General features: G+C 49.9%; 1 pseudogene; it reads left to right on the top strand.

The window, feature by feature from the left end:
• Positions 1–467: 467 nt before the first annotated feature.
• On the top strand, positions 468–552 carry LOC116572554 (annotated as a pseudogene).
• Positions 553–9,262: the final 8,710 nt, after the last annotated feature.

Below are 9,262 nucleotides of genomic sequence, written 5' to 3'. Positions count from 1 at the left end.
CACTCCTCATTTCCTTCCAACTGCTCCCCCTCCCCAGCCCTTGGCAACCACTCACCTGCTTTCTGTCTCTATAGATTTCCCTATTCTGGACATTCCATGGCAATGGAATCCTACAATCTGTGGCCTTTTGTGACTGGTTTCTTTCACTTGGCGTCCTGTCTTTGTAGCATGTGTTGGGACCCCATTCTTTTTGATTGTCTGACTAATATTCCATTGCAGGGATAAACCACTCTTAACCCAGACACCAGTGATGGGCACTGGGCTGCATCCAAGCTTTTGTGTGGTTGCTGTGTTTTCACTTCTCCTGAGTATATACCTAGGAGTGGTGAATGTGGGTTTTTTTCCTTTTTTCTTTTTCAAGTAGGCTACACAATCTACGTAGGGCTTGAACTCACAACCTTGGACCAAGAGTTGGTTGCTTTACCAACTGAGCCAGGCAGATGCCCCTGGTTGTGTTTTTTTAATTTGTTTGTTTTTTAAATTAAAAATAATTTTGTAGCATGTCCCCTGCACAAGGATGACACACAAATTCGTGAAGCGTTCCATATTTCAAATAAATAAATAAATAAATAATTTTGTAAAGGTTTTATTTATTTATTTATTTATTTGACAGAGAAACAGAGAGAGAGAACACAAGCAGGAGGACAGACAGGCAGAGGGGAGAGGGAGAAGCAGGCTCCTCGCCAAGAAGGGAGCCCAACATGGGCTCAATTCCAGGACCCCGAGATCATGACCTGAGCTGAAAGCAGCCGCTTAACCCACTGAGCCACCAAGGCGTCCCTAAAAATAACCTCTGTTATAAATTGCAAACACAATACATTAGGGATCACCCAAATGACCAATTAGAAATGAGAAAATATAGACACAGCGTATAATTCCCACAAACAAAGATATTTGGTGTCCGGCCCTGCAGACACCATCTTTGCTCGTGTTCACTCACATGGTGCCTGAACAGGCCACCGTGTGTGTGGAAACCAACAACCCCGGCCCATGCAGAAGACAGCCTCTGTCTGTCTCTGCCTGATCCTTCCTGTGACTCTCCGTAAAGAGCCATTCAGTACAGATGAGAAATGAAACCAGATTTGACTTCAAAGGACAAACAGCTAGGAGAATGGAGGATTTTCAGCTGTCTAAAGACAGCTTTTCAGGGGGCTAAAACCTCTCTTTGGGGAAAAAGAAAAAAGGCCCTAAAAACAAAGGAGGCCAAATCCCAACAAAAACCTGGAGAATCATTTTATCAAGGTGGATGGATTACAAGCGATTTATTTTCTTTTAAGAAATGTTAATGATACTAAATTGTCATTATAATGTTTTACCACTAAAAAAGATTCTAAGAGCCTTTGAGGGTTTACTGATGAAAAAGAATGATTTTATAAAACTCAGCAATTCTTAAGAAGGGTGCAGCTAAAAAGACTTTCTTGATCCTTTATAGTTTCTTCCAAGAACTGGCTCACAGAGACAGGGGCCAAGTTAGCAGACAGCCACAAACCTGTGGGAAGCTGTAAAGATCTCAGCTCCAAAACAGAGCTCCTTACGAGCATGGAGGAAAAAGCAGGTAAGAAGAGGCATTAAAACTTTCTCCCTTTAAAACTACCGTGGGGAAAAATTTGGAAATTCTTAGCCGTTCATGACGAGTAAGAAGGGCTGTACCTACATATTTGGGGTTTTTTTTTTAGAACACCTTGCTGTGTAAGTGTCCATTCCCAAACTGTATGTTCTTCACTATAAAAATGTTTATGAGCATCCCTTCTTAAACCCTGATGAGCAATTATAATATTTACACCCAAGTGTTTGAAAAAGAGTCCCACTTGGGTGCCAGGTGCCTCAGTGGGTTAAGCGTCTGATTCTTGATTTCGACTCAGGTCATGATCTCCCGGTTGTGGGATTGAACCCCACGTTGGGCTCATGCACAGGTGTAGAGCCTGCTTAAGATTCTCTCTTCCTCTCCCTCTGCCTCTCTAAGTATATAAATTTATATATGTATATCTAAAAATACATGTATATATATAAATATATATGTGTATATATATGTGTGTGTGTGTGTATATATATATATATATAAAATAAACAGTCCCACTTATTCTAAAAAGCACCATTAAATAGAAAAACATGCTTATTTATTCAGTTGCACAATGTAGAGGTGGCAGGATGCCTGGCAGAGAAGCTACTACCTTCCCCACCTTCACCAAGGACACACATTGCTAAGTGATGACAGCACTCTTTCCCACAAATCTGGAGAAAGTCTCCCTAGCTCGGTCCAGTCTTCTTAAAAGGGGGCTTCTAGGAGTGGATGGGTGTGCGTGTAAACTCAGGACGCCACCTACTGGCAACGCTTCTTAATTGCAGGCAGAGTACCCAGCCAGGGCGAGTTCTGAGCCAGCAAACCCAGGCAAAATGACAGGACGTGAGTTCTTCAGCCTACTCCTGCATCAATATGATAGCCCTCCTAGAGAAGAGCTCTGAATTTCAACACGAAGTTTTCTTGCTTTAGGAAAGCAAGAGATTGACCAAGAGATGCAATTCAAGCAACAATGAGTAGTAACAAAGAGCCTTTAGGAAACCCTAGATTTTTCCCTGACGTTCTCTTTTCCAAAGGCTGACCCTTCTGTCTGTCCCAAGCATTAGGTCCCAAGGCTGCCCAGATGTTTCATTCTGCAAACTATATGTGTCACATGATTCAAATTCAACGTGGGTACTTCTTCCTGAGCAGGGGTGCCAGTCACCGGGCAAGGAGCCTGCTTAAAGACTCCTCATAGCAATCTACCCAGAGAGGTAGCTGCTGCTATCCCCATCTTCCAAGCAAGAGCACTGAGGCTCAGGGAGGGGAAGCAACAGTGGCCAAGGTCACACGGTGAGGAAGACAGAGGCAGGACTGAAAACACCCTCCTGGTCATTGGGGGCTACAGACCTCACAACATTAGCCCCAGATTGGGCCCCTTCCTGGTAACAGGCTGCCCTTCTTGCCGGAGGACTCCAAGGCAGGTAGCTGTGCCCCTGGGAATGTCCCACTGGGACAGGGCACAAGCAGCCCAGAGGGGCCAGTGGGCCCCTCTCAGGAGGGAGATGGCCACAAGGTAGGGTCCAGGGCTGATTCTGGACCTGGACAGCCCTGACCACGTGCTGCAGGGGTCTGCAGCCAGACATTGGGTCCCACTCTGCTACTGCTAGCTGTGCAGCTGATCACCCTCCCTGGCCTCACTTGCTTGGGCAGAACACCCCCGCATGGGCAGCTGTGATAATTCGTGCGGGGTGCAGTGACACAGATATTAGCCTGGGGTTGACTCAGGAGGAAGCAGGTCAATGCTGACTCTATTTCCCCACCCCCATGCTCCTCTCCATCACCCTGTCCTCCTTCCGACTCTCTGTTCTTTTCTCTCCCTGTCTCTGCCAGTGTGACTCTATGCTGATCTGCCCCGTCTCCATGCCAGGCTCAGGTTCCTCTATGGGGACATGCTGGCTCAGTCTCTCTCCACCTCTGACCCTCCTCTTCTCTGTTTCCCACTTCTCTCCCCCTCTCTCCCTCTTCCTCCCTCCCTGGGATCAGGGGGACGACACAGCCAATTTCAGCGCCTGCAGACATGGGGGCAGCCCTGGCTGTCCGACAACCCAATTCCAGGGACAGGCTTTTCCCTCTGGCCCTTCCCACTTCTTTGTTACCTCCCTGAACAACCTCCATTCGGGTGTGACCTGAGCTACGGGAAGTCCTGGGCCAGGCCTGCTGAGGACAGGAGCTTGGGGTCCTTCCAGGGAGAGCAGGATGGGGCCACGTCCCCGCTCAGAGGTACAATTCCTGATGCAGCCTTGATGCTAGTAGACCTCTGCCTGCCCAGAGGTACGAATGTGCGAAGAAACCTCACACCAGCACCCAGGGGCCCTCCCAGGCTGCAGGCAATAGCCACCAGGGCTGGAATCTTAAGAGCCGCCATTTTACATGGTGCGCATGCGCGCGCACACACGTATTTCATTCTTCGGGCAGAGAAGGACTATGCCATGTGTACTTTGGGGTATTAATTTTTTTTTTCAAACCATGTAAAGGGATTCACAATGAAAACAAACACCTTCAATCCCACAGTTCACTTCCCAAAGACAGATGGTTACCAGTGTCTCGTGAATCCTTCTTGAGAGATGAATGTGAAATCCAAGTGTTTATGGGTATATATTCCTGTAATTTTCCCCCAAATGGCAGCAGCCTCTACACACAGCTGTACTTTTTTCACTTCACAACTGGTCTTGGAAAGTGTTCCCTAATCTACCTCATCTCTATATACGTATTTCACATATCACAAAATTCATCTTTTAACATGTTCAATTCAGGGGTTTCTAGTGTATTCAGAATTGTGGGGCCACTATTTCTATCTAATTCTAGAGCATTTTCATCACCTAAAAAACCCCGTTGGCCAGGAGCAGTCCTTCCCCATCCCCTGTCCCTATCCCTTCTGCTTTCTGTCTTTATGGATTTGCCTATTCTGGGCATTACCTGTGAATACAGTATGTGGTCTTTTGCCTCTGGCTTCTTTAATCCAGCCTAATGTGTTTTGTTTTATTTTTTTAAGATTTTATGTGTTTATTTGACAGACAGAGATCACAAGTAGACAGAGAGGCAAGCAGAGAAAGGCTCCCCGCTGAGCAGAGAGCCCCATGCGGGGCCTGATCCCAGGACCCTGGGATCATGACCTGAGCCAAAGGCAGAGGTTTTAACCCACTGAGCCACCCAGGTGCCCCCAGCCTAATGTTTTCAAGGTTTATCCATTATCCCAGCTGTAGCACATGTCAGGACTCTGTTTCTTTAATGTCTGACTAATATTCCGCTGTAAGAGTGTACCACAGTTTGTTTCTGTCTTCATTCTGTTTAGTGGCAACGCAGCATTCTTCTGGTGGAGGTGCCATAACCAGTCTCCCACAATGGAGGTTTAGATTGTTTTCAGTCTTTTACTACTACAAATAGCTCTGCGGTCAATTCCTTGGGTTCTTTGCAAATATATGTGTAAGAGGCCTTCTCAGTGTGGAACTGCTAGGTCAAAGGAGTATACCTTTTACCTTTTCTTAAATATTACCAACTGCTCCAAAGAAGGCTTTGTGAAGTAACATTTTTCCCACACCCTTGCCAACCCATCTTATCAAAAGTGACTTAAGGGGGCGCCTGGCTGGCTCAGTGGGTTAAGCCTCTGCCTTTGGCTCAGGTCATGATCTCAAGGTCCTGGGATCGAGCCCCACATAGGGCTCTCTGTTCAGCAGGGAGCCTGCTTCTCCCTCTCTTTCTGCCTACTTGAGATCTCTCTCTCTGTCTGTCAAATAAGTAAATAAAATCTTTTAAAAAAAAAAGTGATTTAAGTCTGCAGCATTAGTTTTGGAGGGTGCTACCTTATTGTAGTTTTTATTTGCACTGCTTTTCTTTTGAGTGAAGGTGAATGCCTTTTCACTCCGAGTTGTCTGTTCATACCTTTTGCTCATTACTGGGTCATTGACGTTATTGATTTGTAAGAGCTCTTTATATGTGGAGGAAATTAACCTTTTTCTTTCTGACTGATATGTTGCAAATTTTCCCACAGCTAATCACAATACTTTTTTCTATGACATTTTAAAGTACCTGATGGGGTCTGGGGTATGTATCTTTCCTAGAGCTCTTGGAAAAATTACAAAAAGGGCCCAGCATCTATGCCTACTTATGGATCTATCAAGGGAACCAGACAAATGAACAGATAGCTCCAGCACAGAATGCTGTGAGTGGGGAAGCCCAGTGGACACGTGACCAAGTCTTGACGGGTATAGGACATCTTCCTAGAGGCAAAGGATCTGATAGCTGAGCTGAGACTGAAGGGTGAGTGGGCATTGGCAGGCCAAGGGGACAGGATAGGAAAGTCGTGTGGCTGGCTGGAGAATACAGGGTGGTTGGGACACCTGAGACACATTTAGTGTCCCAGGGTCTGGGGTAGAAGGAGGATGAGCAGGTCAGACCATGTTCAGTTCTCAACCTGAGGGCAGCAGGGAGGATAAAGTTTTCCCCACATGGTGAACTGGCTTCATTTGCCCTTGGGAAGATCCTGAAGTACTAGAAGGTTCGGAGAGGAGGTAAGGCCACCAAGGAGACCGAGGTCACATCCCACAAAGGGGGAAGGCTGGATGGGACAAAGCCAAGGGGTGAGCAGATGGACAAGGGATCCAGGCTTAGTGCCATGGGCTGGACCAGAGGACAGGGCAGGAAGAGCCTGCGGTCCAAGTGTCCAAGGAACATACACCCCCCATATGGCCTCCATCCCCCAAAGACTCTGCAGGCCAAGCAGGAGGCTAGGGAATCCTTTTATCTTGGGCCCAAGGGCTCTGTTACACAGCTGATACCAGCCCAGGTCAACCAGGGCCAGGCATGGGGTAGGAGAGACTGGCTCCCACCCTTGGGGGCAAAGGGGCAGGGTGCTGAGGGAGGCCAGAGTCTGTGGGGTGCAGAGAAATGGATGAAGCTCCAAAATGGTGCTGGGCTGGCACAGTGGTCCTGCCCCCCTCTGCCCAACTCCTGCGAACCTGGAGACCTCTTCTCAAAGCACCGTTCCTCTATGCCTTTCTGTCTCTTTTTCTGCCTCTCTGTCCATCTACTTGCTACATCTCGCTGGCTCACCTGTCTTCTTCTATCACTGGCAGGCCGACTCCCTCTCCCTCTGTCTCTGGGCTCTTTCTCTCTCCCATCCCTCTCATTTTCCTCTTCCCCCTTTGCAGTACTTCTGCTGATGGAAATCATTCATGTCAGGGGTATCACATGCTCATGGCCCAGCAGGTGCCACCTAGGACTGGCAGGGTCCTGGGGCCTCTGCTCTGAGTGGCTCCTCTTGCCTGCCCTTGTCACCTGCCACACTCATCTAACCACAGAGACTTATGGCCACCCCTCCACACGTATCCAGCGGTGGGGGGTCTGGGGGCCTGACTTCACTGGGGCTGGCAGATAGATACCTTCCCACTCAGAAGGCCCTCTCACTTGGCAGACCTCGTTCCTAGACCATTGGTCACCAAACATCTCCCTTATTAGTCTAGAAGTTCCACCACCAGTGATTTAGGACTTAAGTGAGGAAGAATCTCTGTTTACTGCCCTCCAACATATAAAAACATTCAACATATTAGTCATTGACACTCTAGTGTGAAGGAGCACACAGCTCCCCCCTCTACCCGCCCCTCCCTCCCCCAGCTAGATGGATGCTGCCTAAGGAGATTTCATTAACCCATTGTTGTAGGCGGACAGGTGTGAAAAGAGAAACAGAGTAAGTGACTCCATAGGATGGGACAGAGGCGGAAGGCAGAAAGGTGAAAGGAGGGAGGATTTGCGGGGAGGGACCCGAGGGGGGGAAATGGGACAAATGTTAAGCAGAAGGCCTCTCATTTGTCCTTCCCTTCACCGTCAACAGAGCACAGTCACAGGAGAGTCCCCAAGTCTTGTATCACCCCCACTTTCCAGATGGGAGGCCTGAGGCCCAGAGAGAAGGGACCAGTTCTAGATCACACAGAACATCCAGGTCTCTGACTCCAGATCCAGTACCCAGTCCTATCATGCCAGCTTGTGCCGCATCCCGCCACTCTGTTATCTTCCCCCCAATCCCAAAGGTGCAGGCCTCTCCTCTCGAGGATTCCTGAGGACGGCAGAAGGCCCTCTTGCAGCCCTAATTTATGATTTTCTGACAGCTTCCTTCCTACCGTTCCCTTCTAGCCTCAGACCCAGCTCTGTGAGGAAGGAGTGAGCTGGGTGGGAACAGCAGCTCCATGGAGCATAAATAACTTGGCCAGGCAGCTGCAGGCTCCTGTGGGGGTGGAGGGGGTGAGGGCAGCACCCCCCACTCTGGCCCCATGGGATATCCTAGGCTCTGGGACAGAGGGGCAACAGGGCCAGGCCTCCAGATCAAAGGCACAGAAAGCGGGCATTGTTCCCCAACCTGGAAACTCTTGGGGAAGGCCTAGCCCTCTGGGCCTGCCTTTTTCTGGGCAGAAGCTTTGAAGGCCACTGACATTTACCCGGGCCCCTTCCCTTTCATGACACCCCAGGCAGTGCCGGGGCTGGAGGCCCGGGCCTCTCAGGGGCTGCTACACAGCTCTGTGGGCACCCCTTAGCCCTCAGCCCACTGGAGCTCCTTCCTCACTTCCAGAATTTGGACAAGGTGGGTACAGATCAGGTGGGGTTCCTGGTCTCAGCCCATCTGGTATGCAAACAGAGCTGATAATCATGCCCACCCCCCACCCTGGAGCCAGGAAGGCTATCATGTGAGACACCAGCAGAGAAAAGGGGTCCTCAGCACAGGCTCCAAGTGGGGGTTCACAGGGAAGGGAGCCTGCGGCCCAGGTTTATTTGCTATGAGGATAGCATTTCCTGTTTGGACCAGGCCAAGTGGACGTGTCGGTGAATCCACACCAGAAGGGCTGCGTTTCCCAGACCCCATGGCCTGCTCCAAGAGGGGGTGTGTGTGTGTGTCCCCGTGTCCTGTGTGGTCCACACGTGTGTGCCCACATGTTTTCTCTCACCTTACCAGCTCCCAAACAGGCATCAAATCTGAGCCAAGTCCTGTTTTTCCCTAAAGCCCCACTGTGGGGCTCGACTGGCATGCGCACATGACCCGGCACCCCTCCCTCCCTGGCCCTCCTCAGGTGAGCCGCACACCTGGGGATACTAAGGCGGCCTCACTGGGGACCGAGAGGAGGGCAGGAGACAATGCAAGCAAAATGCTTAGCACAGCACCTGGCACGCAGTCAGCACTCGGTAACGGAAGCCATGCTCTTACTGGCGGTCGCGGTCTGGTCTTGGCAGCAGATAGGACCGGGCCCTGAGGGAGGAGGGACAGCCAACAGTCCCCTCTCCTCTCTGCCTCAGCAAACACTGAAACCTCAAATGACCAAGCCTCAGATCCCTGCAGCATTTCCTGCCCTCCCTGCGCAGGGAGGAAAGAGGACCAGAAAACAGGATGACATTTCCCAGGAAAGTGTGTGCTTAAAGCGGGGGCTTTCAGAAGGCCATGCCCCCAGGACCTCCACATGGAGATCCAGATCTTTCACACTTGCCCAGAAGCTAACACCTGAGCCAAAGGGATCTCGAAAATCTCCAACAGCTTGTTCTTTCTTTCAGGCCGGGAAGTGAGATTCAGAGAGGGGAGGTGACTTATCCCAGGTCACACAGCTCCCAGTGGTTGCTCTGGAATGGGCGGGGTGTGTGTGTGTGTGTGTTTGACACTAGGCAGGGACCCCCAGAAAGCACCACCAGGAGCTTATAGGAGACCCCAGGAGATCCCAGCCTCAG

Source organism: Mustela erminea, chromosome 13 (assembly GCF_009829155.1).
Source record: "Mustela erminea isolate mMusErm1 chromosome 13, mMusErm1.Pri, whole genome shotgun sequence".
Taxonomy (NCBI): Eukaryota; Metazoa; Chordata; class Mammalia; order Carnivora; family Mustelidae; genus Mustela; species Mustela erminea.
Note: the sequence above shows the minus strand (reverse complement) of the source record. Positions and strands in the feature narration are given on the sequence as shown.